Source organism: Mesocricetus auratus, unplaced genomic scaffold (assembly GCF_017639785.1).
Source record: "Mesocricetus auratus isolate SY011 unplaced genomic scaffold, BCM_Maur_2.0 Super-Scaffold_6730, whole genome shotgun sequence".
In the NCBI taxonomy this organism is placed as follows: Eukaryota; Metazoa; Chordata; class Mammalia; order Rodentia; family Cricetidae; genus Mesocricetus; species Mesocricetus auratus.
This window is the reverse complement of record NW_024429184.1, coordinates 85479403-85489659: the sequence shown is the minus strand read 5'-3', so window position 1 is coordinate 85489659 and position 10257 is coordinate 85479403.

The following is a 10257-nucleotide window of genomic DNA, read 5'->3' as shown; positions in this document are numbered from 1 at the left end:
GTTTCCTCCTCACCCATACAATCTAATATCCTTTGTAACTGTTTTCCAGATAAGGAAGTTTTGACTTCAGGATTCCTCATGGGATACTCATCTGTAATTGACTTAGTGAAGTGCCTACCTACTGATCTAATCAGTTGGAGCAAGAACATGCAAGAGAACCACTGCTCTAGGATGCATAAGGATTCCCCCAAGGCAGCACTGCTGTGCAGGGGCTATCTATGCACAGAAGTGCTTGGAATGGTTGATGACCCATGCTGTATGCTCTAAGAACAGTTTATTAGCAAATAGCAAAAGTATCTATTATTAATGACCTCTGACAATGTATGCTCATTGGCATATACCCTAAAAATAGTACAAGGAGCCTCTGGGAATATCAAGGGTATTTTGTTGGTAATAACAAATTAAATATTGATGGATTGGGGATATAGTAGAGCATTTGCTTAGTATACATGGGTGCTAGGTCCAATCCCCAAAGCAGATCGATTGATTAACCAATCAATCAGTCAGTCACAAAATTTAAACATTTATGTAACTGTCTAACTCATAATTTTAAAAATAATTCAAATCAAAATGATTTCTAGTTATTAAATGTTGATTCATCTTCAAGGAATCAGTCAGTGTGTGTGATTCTGAGATCCATGGAGGTCCTTGGAAGAATCAGTATTAGACTCAGTGTCTGTTTAGCTTTTAAGGCCAGTCTGCAATGGATTGCTTCTACTTCATGGGATTCTTAATTTGAAAGCTGAGAAACAGAACTGAGAACCAGAATCAGGCAGCCACTTGAGAGATGAGTTGGGAAACAAAAAAGAAAAACATCAGAGTGAAATAAATGGCTTCGTGGTGCGTTGCTATGCGCACTTCATACATGTGGACTTCCTTTTTCCTCACAAAACCACACCTAGGCTGTCTCTAGGCAGTAGCAAAACACACCCTGTGCTCAGCCATACAAACTATAAACAACAGAAGCATTTCAAATGCAGTGTTTCAAAGGTGTGCTTTCTGTCACAGTACACCCTTCCTTAAGTGCAAAAACAAATTAATACTTAAGGAAAGGCAGCATTTTTACTAGGGAAAAACGCTAGGTTCACAGAGAAATGGAGTTAGTATTTTCACTGCTCTGATAGGTTGAGATGTGGAAGTGTGACTCAGAACTCGAACCTTTTGCACGGATTGTTTTCACTTGGATTTTATGAAAGCTGGAGGTGTTCGCGTTAACGATGCACGCTTCAGCACTTCCGTGGCCATGCATAAACATCTCCATGCTAAATAGAAAGGAGTGCGCTGTTGATCGCAGCTGCAGTCAAGCCAAGGAAACTGTTTCTACCACCAAGGATAAGATTTGTAACATTCTCTCTGAAAACATGAAAGAAAACAAACCCTCCTGTTTAGAGTACCTGCTCAGATGCTGCATTTCTAGTGGTTTCCTTCGACGTCTCTGGCAGGCCTGGCACACTGAAGGAGAGGGTGCAGTTCAAAAGTTTAAGTGTGAACATTACTTTAAACCTCACAGCCAAACAAATGAAAATCCCAGAACTAAAGCAATACTGTGCACCTTTGCCTCCTGTTATGGACTACATACACCTTTGTTAGTGCGGTATGTATGAAAATAAAATGGGGACCAGAAAATTAATATTTGTATAGGTCAATTTGCAACTTTTAAGAATCGTGTGCCTTTTGGGAAAAAAATCTATTTTTCTCAGCTCCTACATAGCAGGGGGTCCAGCTAGGAGAGTGAACATTCCCAAATAAAAATGTACTCTCAACCTTTTTTTCCCAATTGCCCCTAAATTTATGTATATATTCCTTCTAGGAAAGTTAGCTCCTCTGCTTTGATAATCACTTGCAGCTACAGTTCTTCAACTAAGTTAGCAAGCCTGAGCTTCTCTCCCCAACCCTGAGAGGTTGGAAAGCCCAACAGATGCTGGCGAATGCATTTGATCACAAAGAAAATTGAGGCGCCCCAAGAGTGGCTTTCCCCACATGGTCCAGGAAGTCAATGGTGAAACCAGAACTTCTTTGCAGACTCGCTCCTTCTCTCATATTCCTATCACAGTAGCATATTGCACAGCCAGGGGTACACGTGCAGCGGTTGTTTGAGGATGAGAATCAGTGCTACTTGGGTAGCAGGGCAAATTCTTTTTTGTTTTTTTTGTTTGTTTGTTTTGTTTTTACCAGACAGGGTTTCTCTGTATTGTTTTGGAGGTTATCGGTCCAGCCCAGCCTCGAACTCACAGAGATCCGCCTGCCTCTGCCTCCTGAGTGCTGGGATTAAAGGCGTGTGCCACCACCGCCCGGCGAAGGGCAAATTCTTCAAATGCTAGTAAGCCGGGCCCTTTTGGAGAACAAAATGTCCTCATTTGTTTCCCCTCACGCTTGGGAAGTGGAACAGTTGTTCCACAAAGACTATATCTTTCCCTGTTGTGCTTCTGGAATACTCTAGAGCAGCGGTTCTCAACCTATGGGACACCACCCGTGTAGGGGCCGCGTATCAGATATCCTGCATGTCAGATGTTTACACTGCAATTCACAGAATTACAGCTATGAACAAGGAATGAAGTAATTTTATGGTTGGGGGTCGCCACAACATGAGGAACTGTATTAAAGGGTTGGAGCACCAGGAAGATTGAGAAGCACTGAGAGTCAACCTGTATACTTCTGGGACCAGCTATCTATGCAAACGAAATGAATTAATACATCCATTCTCTGATTTGCCTTGGTACTGGAGACTGAACCCAGGGCTTTGCAGCAGCCAAGAGTGTGCTATACAGCTGAGTTTACCCTCATTTAAGATCCGGAGTGCCCTAGGGTACAGCTGGTGGGCCACGAAAGTTCCAGTGCGGTTTTTCTCAGTGTTTCACACACAAGCCGAGCAGGCACTCACCATCTGAGATGGCTTCTTAGGTTCTGGGATTTGCCATCTTGAGTTCCGCTCAGCTACACATACAAATGAGCTGGGTCTGTTCCCCCAGAGCCAACCACATCTGGACTTAGTCTCAACCCAAGTAAAGTTAGCATGAAGTTAGAGCCTCCCCTGTTGGGAGGGTTTATAATGAAGAACTATCCCCGAACAGATTTGCTTTCTGGAGGCCAGGGCCTCCCGGCTGCCTTTAATGTCGTAATAATTCCTATGTGGCTCAGACCAGGATACCTTTCTCTTCTTGTCTTCCTTCCTTCCTTGAGCTGCTAGAATTTTCTACATGTCATTGATTCAAAATCCTAGTTGTCTGTCTCTTTTCTTCTAGATTTTTCATCTCCCAAACTCTTGTCAATGGACTGGAAATGCATGCATTTCCCAGTTACTACCACCAGGGGCAGCATCTGAATCCACACTGGTGCAGAGTGTCCCCATCCCACTAGGTACTAATTAAATATCCTTCTTTCTGTAACCCTTTATTGAGAGGATACAGTCTGTCTTAATGTATATACCCGCAAGTCTCCTATTATCACCCCACTCCCAACCAAACCAAGCACTTCTTTCACTGTCAATTTTACACTCATGTTTTTTAATCTGTAAAGAAGAAATTGCAAACTGGCAGAATCTACCCTATAGAACTGTTTCCTTTGGCCTTCAAAGTGTTTTATATTGACTTTAAAAACTTGCTTCAGCATTTACAAGGTAGTGATATATGTCTTGATTTTCTTAAAGATGAAAAATTCTGGCACTGCTAAATCATCATAGTCTTTGGTATGACTGGCTAAAACAGAGAGGCAAAGGAGACCCCCAGAAGGGTGATTACCTTACTAGTTCCCCAAATCCCATCTCTGTGGTTTGCCCTTCTTATTGGCCTTCTCACAGCCATGTGGATTTGCTAGCATTCCTGTAAGTTCTTGCTACCTTTGAGGTAGTGTGATTGTCCTCTTATGTTTTCATTGGTCCACCCCAATAGAGTCATGCCACTGAGGTTAGTCATTGGAACCTTTCTGTGAATGTGGTCTCACTATGGACTAGATCCACATCTATAACAGTGGAAGAATAACTGAATGAAGAAGGTTTGAATTAGAAAAAGAGTAGAACAGAACAGAAAGGGGAGTGAGAACCTTATCCCTCTTGTAAGATACAGTTATCAACTGGGGGAACTCTTCCTACTGAAAATTTCACAAGCTAAATACTGCAGTTCATTGCATAAGCCATTATCAAGATGAGCATAAATCAGACAAGCACAGACATCAGAGTTTCAAAAAAACAAGGAACACATTTCATACTGTAGCCAAGATGCCTTTACACATTAAAAAAAGCAAAAACAAAAACAAAACACTTTCTAAGATCTGTTTTTTTAACTTCCTGTGTTAAAATTATTATTACTGAAACTTCATACAAAATTAGGATATACAATTCACTTGGACCAGTGATCCCAAACCTTGGCTACTTGGCAACATGACTGGGAAACATTAAAACTTTCTGGATATCTAAACCCAAGAATTAAAACCAGGATTTCTGGGTGAGACCAAGTATCCAGTTAAAAGATGTTCTACCCAGTCAGTCAGTCAGTCAGTCAGTCAGTCAGTCAGTCAGTCAGTCAAGGATGAGACTTACTGATCCAAGTCTTGCACCAAAACACATGAGTTTTACAGACAAGAATCTGTGATCACTGCTTTACCAAAGACCTCAGGACCCAAGAACCTGGAATTGAGACAAGATTGTTGGTTTCTTGATGCCATGTCTAGGATTCTCTACTTCACAAAATTACACCCAAGCATACAATGCTCTCTCTAATACTCTGAAAAAAGTTCTTACTTTTGAGTAAGTGAGCTCCAGGACACAGACTCTCTATGCAGGAACTTCTACAGAGTTCTGTCAGCACCAACTCTGATAGCAGATTCCAAATGAATTGGTGATTAGAAAATGTGGCTCTATTTTATTTATATGATGCCTATTAATACTCCAAGACATTGAACCATATGAAAGCTACTTGGCAGTCATGATGAGCTATTAGTAGACAAATTAACAAGACAACAAAGAACATTTATCAATATTTCCTGTTTGAAATTGGATCATATATCAGGGTTATTCTAATATAAAATTTATTTAAAAAATTAATTCCCCCAGTTTTAGCCTTATAGAAAAGTTGGAGAAATAATAGAGTTCCCATGTGAGTGATATATACATATATATATGTATATATCACAACCCCCCCAGTGTTAAACTCTTTCATAAGTACTAAAGCCAAGGCAACACAAGTACAACACTATAAACAAAATCACAGACTTGATTTGAATTTCACTAGTTTTCCTAATGCCCCACCCTTTTTTTTGTCCTGCGTAGTCAGTACAAGGTCCCACATTGAATTTATTACTTCTTTTTCACTTTTCCCAATTAGTGGCATTCCTGAGTCCTTTGAAATCTTTACATTTTCCTGGGCTTTTGGTTTATTATTTAGTCAGTTCCTCTATTTAGGCTTATATATCATGTTTCTGGAATGAGGTTATGAATTTTTGTAAGGCTATCACAGAAATGATGTTGTATTCTTGGTGTATCATCTAGGAGGTCATACTAGCATGTGTTTTATATTGGTCATATTAATCTTGATCACTCTGTTAAAGCAAAATCTATTTCTGTCCCCAATAATGGAAAGCTACTCAGAAATTTTGCTGTAAGAGAAACTCTAAATAGAATGCCATGCTTTAGTGGAAAAAAATGACTCTGTTATGATATGGTTTGGATGTGAAATGTCCCCTGAGGCTGGTATGTTAAAGGCTTGCTTCCTAGCCTCTGACTCTATTGGGGATGTTAAGGCATTGGCAGTGTGTTCCTGAAGGGAATCTTATGGCCTGGCCTCTCTCCCACTAATTTTGTGCCTCTAATCCACTGTGAGAGAGAAGCTTCCCCTTCCATATGCTCTGTCATGATGTTGCCTTGCCAAAGACCCAGAAGCAACAGGCCAATAACCCGGGACTGACAGACAGAAAACTGTGAGCCCAACTCCCTTTTTCTTGTTATAAACTAGTTGTCTCAGGTGCTTGTGACAGCATTAGGAAGCTGGGTTGTGATAAGACTTCCATGAGGCGAGACTCCTCTAAGCCCCTCTTCTCCCACAACAAAAATTTTCTTGTATTGTCTGTTGCTTAAAATTCTACCATTAGATCATCACTCATTTAGCTGAGGCTTTGAAGTATGAGCTGTGTCCAGCTGTCTCTAGAAGCACTGAACTCCCAGAATGCACTGCTGTGCCGTGGCAAAGTCCTCACCTGGAAGTGTAGGTCTGCTCTTAGGACGCAGTTCACCCTTGAGTCCCTTCCTAATTTCTCTTCTATCACTTCACTTCTACTGCCAGCATCCAAGCCCATGCCATGGAGGCATTTTCCATTCTCCATGGGACCCATCTTTTAATCTGAACACATCTTTCTTTCCCCTTCTTTAAGATATTCTTTTCCTGTCCTCTACCAACCCAGCAAGTTTTAGCTAGGACTTTAACTTGCTTCACGGACATTACGTGCACTCTCAGATGATTACATTGTCTTACCCTGACCTTGTACACTCTGAATGACCATTCTTCCTCCCATGGTTGTTTCTAACTTCATCATGCCTCGCTTTAGGCAGAGGGTTAGCAAGGAGTAGCCCAAGGTCCAGATTTGTCTTACTTCCTTTTAAAAAATAACAATAAATCTTCATGGGATCACAACTATGCTACTTCTCTATGTATTTCTATGGTTGCTTCATATTATGAAGGCAGGGTTAGGGTTAGGAAACCATGAAAAAGACTGTACAGCCTGAAATGCCTAGACTGTTTGTTCACTGTGGCACTTTCATAGAAGCAGAAATTTCATTAAACATTCACCTGAATTCACACCTGCCATAACTCCAAGAGTTAGTTCAGCATAGATTTTCACGAATCTTTGTTAAATAAAGGTGAAGGTCACAATTTTGCTATACTTTAGTCTTCCCTGTGAATTACAGCTAAGGAGGATGGTTAACATAAGAAATTACAAAGAAAAGTTGTCAATAGTTTATTTCAGGAGGACTCTATCAGTGGAAGGCTGCCTGTAAGTTATTCATGGCCTACATTCAGTCTGTCTAACCCTGAATACAAAGAATAGTTCCCCATTAGGCACATAAACCACACTTAGAAGATGGTCATGTCTGTAGAGTAACTTCAATCAGTCTTTCGGAAATAATTCCGATTTTCACAGATTCTAGCACATTTTGGCTCAGGCCAAGCGAAACAAAAATAATTTAGGGTTCCCAGTGTTTCTTCGTGAAAACTCCAAAGCTAACCAGATGAACCGCCTTTCAATAAGATCACCGAGGAGTTTAGGTTGCCCATGGCGACGAGAGCCTAAAATTAAATTACCGAAATGAAGAGGTGGACAGTACCAGGCCCGTTCACAGGACTCGCCCCCCTCCCCAGCTCGAAAGTCAGCGGGGTGCTCACTAGAGCAGCCCTTGCTTTCACCTGCCTCTTGAAGGGACTTGTGGATTTCATTACCTCTGCAAATATGAAAAAGTACAGACGGACTTTTCAGACTGTCGACTTCCTCTGGGGGAGAGTTCAACATCAAAGCAACTATTTCTACAAACATTTAAAACATCTTCACTCTTCCTGCCCCCCCCCCGGTCTCCTTCACAAACACTAAACACACCCAGTTTTCCAGGCTCCTATGGCCCAACAACACTCCTTTCCCTAGCAAGGCCCACATTACTGCCATGATTTATGGCTCGTGAATAATTAGGAGCCTGTGTGATGGTCTGGGGTTGAGATCAAAAGAACCATGTGTCAGAAGAAGGGAGGGGCTGCTGGAGCAGGCCGACCGGGTGGTGTTTGTAATCCTAACCAGAGAGAAGCGGTCCATGGCTTAATTGGGAAAAGGCTCAGGGTCTGAGGAAAACCGTGAAAGCTGTGCCCGTCTAGGGAAAGAATCTGTGTGTTTTGCAAATCAACAATAAGCAGTGATAGGTGGACCCTCGAGGAGTTGGGGGCGGGACGGGCGCTATCTGGTTTGAATTAGGACTCAAAGGTCTGAAGGGGGTAAAAGTGGACTACATGAATACTGAGAGAGAGAGAAAAATTCATCTGCTCAAATGTGTTCACTTAAGAAAGTTCTGGAATTTTCTTCTCTGATCCAGAGGAAATGTCAATGAAAGGGTTGCAGTATTTCAGTCCTGTCTCTTTGGTCTGATTTCTCAGTGAGTTTTCATGTCACTCATTGTCCCTCCTGCTCGCAGAGAAAGACGACTTCTTGGTGAAGACATGCGGCAGTGGGGTCGGGCTTGGGCTGTACTGTGCACTGCACAGGGTGGGGTGGCCAGCAGGGCGACAGGAGGAGACCCAGTTCAATCCCAGGGCTCAGGGGGTTCTTGCGGTGCAGATTTACGACTTTCTGTAAATCACACATATAGCAACGGAAACGGACCTGCAGGGCAGCCCCTTTCTCAGTCCTGGCTTGCTTTCTAATAAGCTGTGTGGCCTTAGCCAAGGCTAGTAGTCTGGGTCTCAGTTTCCTTTTCTGCCAACCGGCGCTGACTGACTTTGGCGAACTCTGAGCTACTGCTCAGCTTCCAAGTGCTATAGATGTCCGTTGCTGGGTCCTTGAACTCGATGTGTTTGCTCTCTCTCTCTCTCTCTCTCTCTCTCTCTCTCTCTCTCTCTCTCTCTCTCTCTCTCTCTCTCTCTCTCTCTCTCTCTCTCTGTCTCTCTGTCTCTGTCTCTGTCTCTGTCTCTCTCTCTCTCTGTCTCTCTCTGTGTGTGTGTGGGGGGGGGGCACGTGGAACCGGGATGCCACTGGGAGGCAGCTTTACATGAACTATGAAGTTCTGCAAGAAGAGCAATGGACACTCTAGGACACGGCATGCGGATTGTGTGAACCCAACTGAAAGGACCCATTCCCTGCGCGTGAACACGCAGTCCTCACTCACCTTGCAAAATACAGAGAATGAGAGAGATGAGAAGAACAGTTCAAAGAAAACCCCTTTCTCTGTGTGTGTGCGAGCCACACAGAGGAGGCCTGCTGTCCTGGGGCAATTTTTCACTGTGATCCACAGTGCTGCGTGATATCGAGATGCTGATGACACTTGTGCTGGGACCCTTGAAGAAGGGCACCTGGTGGCTGGCCCTGTGGTCTCTGGCTGTTGGGCGGGTTCCTCCAAGGTGGTCAGTATACCATGCTGCCATCTAGTGTACACTCATGAGCTTCCTGGCCTAGGCGAGGGATTCAGATTGAACCCAGACACCGGAAGTCTGGAGGAGGAGGCTTTTTTCAGTGTTACCAGGGGCGACCACTGTGGTCTCTCCACTCTGCTCTAAGCTTGGGGTCTAGAAGCGGTGGTCTTTTGTTTGTTTGTTTGTTTCCCGAGCACAAAAGAACCCCGACTTCCACCAGGAGTCTTACCGTATATCCTCCCACACTCTCCCTGGCAAAATTGGAAAGTTGAAATCAAAGTTAAAAGGGGAAGGGACGATTATTTGGTGGCAAGCCAAGGGGAAGCTGTTAAGTCACTCACTGGCCTCATCATCCGGGGAAGTGCGAACCTGGAGAAATTCTCTTTGCAAATGATACAGGGGTATTTAATTTCAAAGGCGGCGAAAGGTGCTATTTCAGGATTGACACGATGCCACAGCAATGTATCCCAGAATGTCTCTTCAGAACGCGGGTCCAACAATGAAAACACGCTCTCGATAAGGCGTGTAATGGGCGAAATTATGCTAATCAAGGAAAAGCTTATAGGGTGAGTAATTTAGTAACCTCTTTCTGAGCATAAGAGTTTATTTTAAAGTCCTAAATGACACCATAAAAGTAGTCAGGCATATATCTCCATACTGATACTGGATAATAAACACAGTCGGAGTCTAAAGTACCTTGAGCGACTCCCCTCTGTGCTTATTATCCTGTACTTCCCCACTAATCACTAGAGCCTAAACTTTAATACTCATGGCTTTGTTTACCTAACACTTTGTCAAGTCCAATACATCTCCGTTCCTTACCTTTTCCCACAAAGCTTGAAACTATTGCCTCTTTTTTCCCCCCACAGAGAGATCTTGGGTTCTTTTATGACAGTGTAAGTTATGTTAAGTGTTGAAGTGTTGCTTTGAACTTTGAAATGCACATTGGAATCCAACAGAAGATGAGGCAATACGAGTCATAACTCGACATGCATGACCTTCAGTGATGAAAATGAATGGCTGATGGCTCTAGAAATCTCCTTGTCACTTTGACATTGTAAAAGCAGATATTATGGTTTCATAGCAATGAATTCGAACACTAAAATATTGTCTTTTAACTTAGAGCAGTCAGCAATAGGAAAAGAATCATATCATTCCTTCA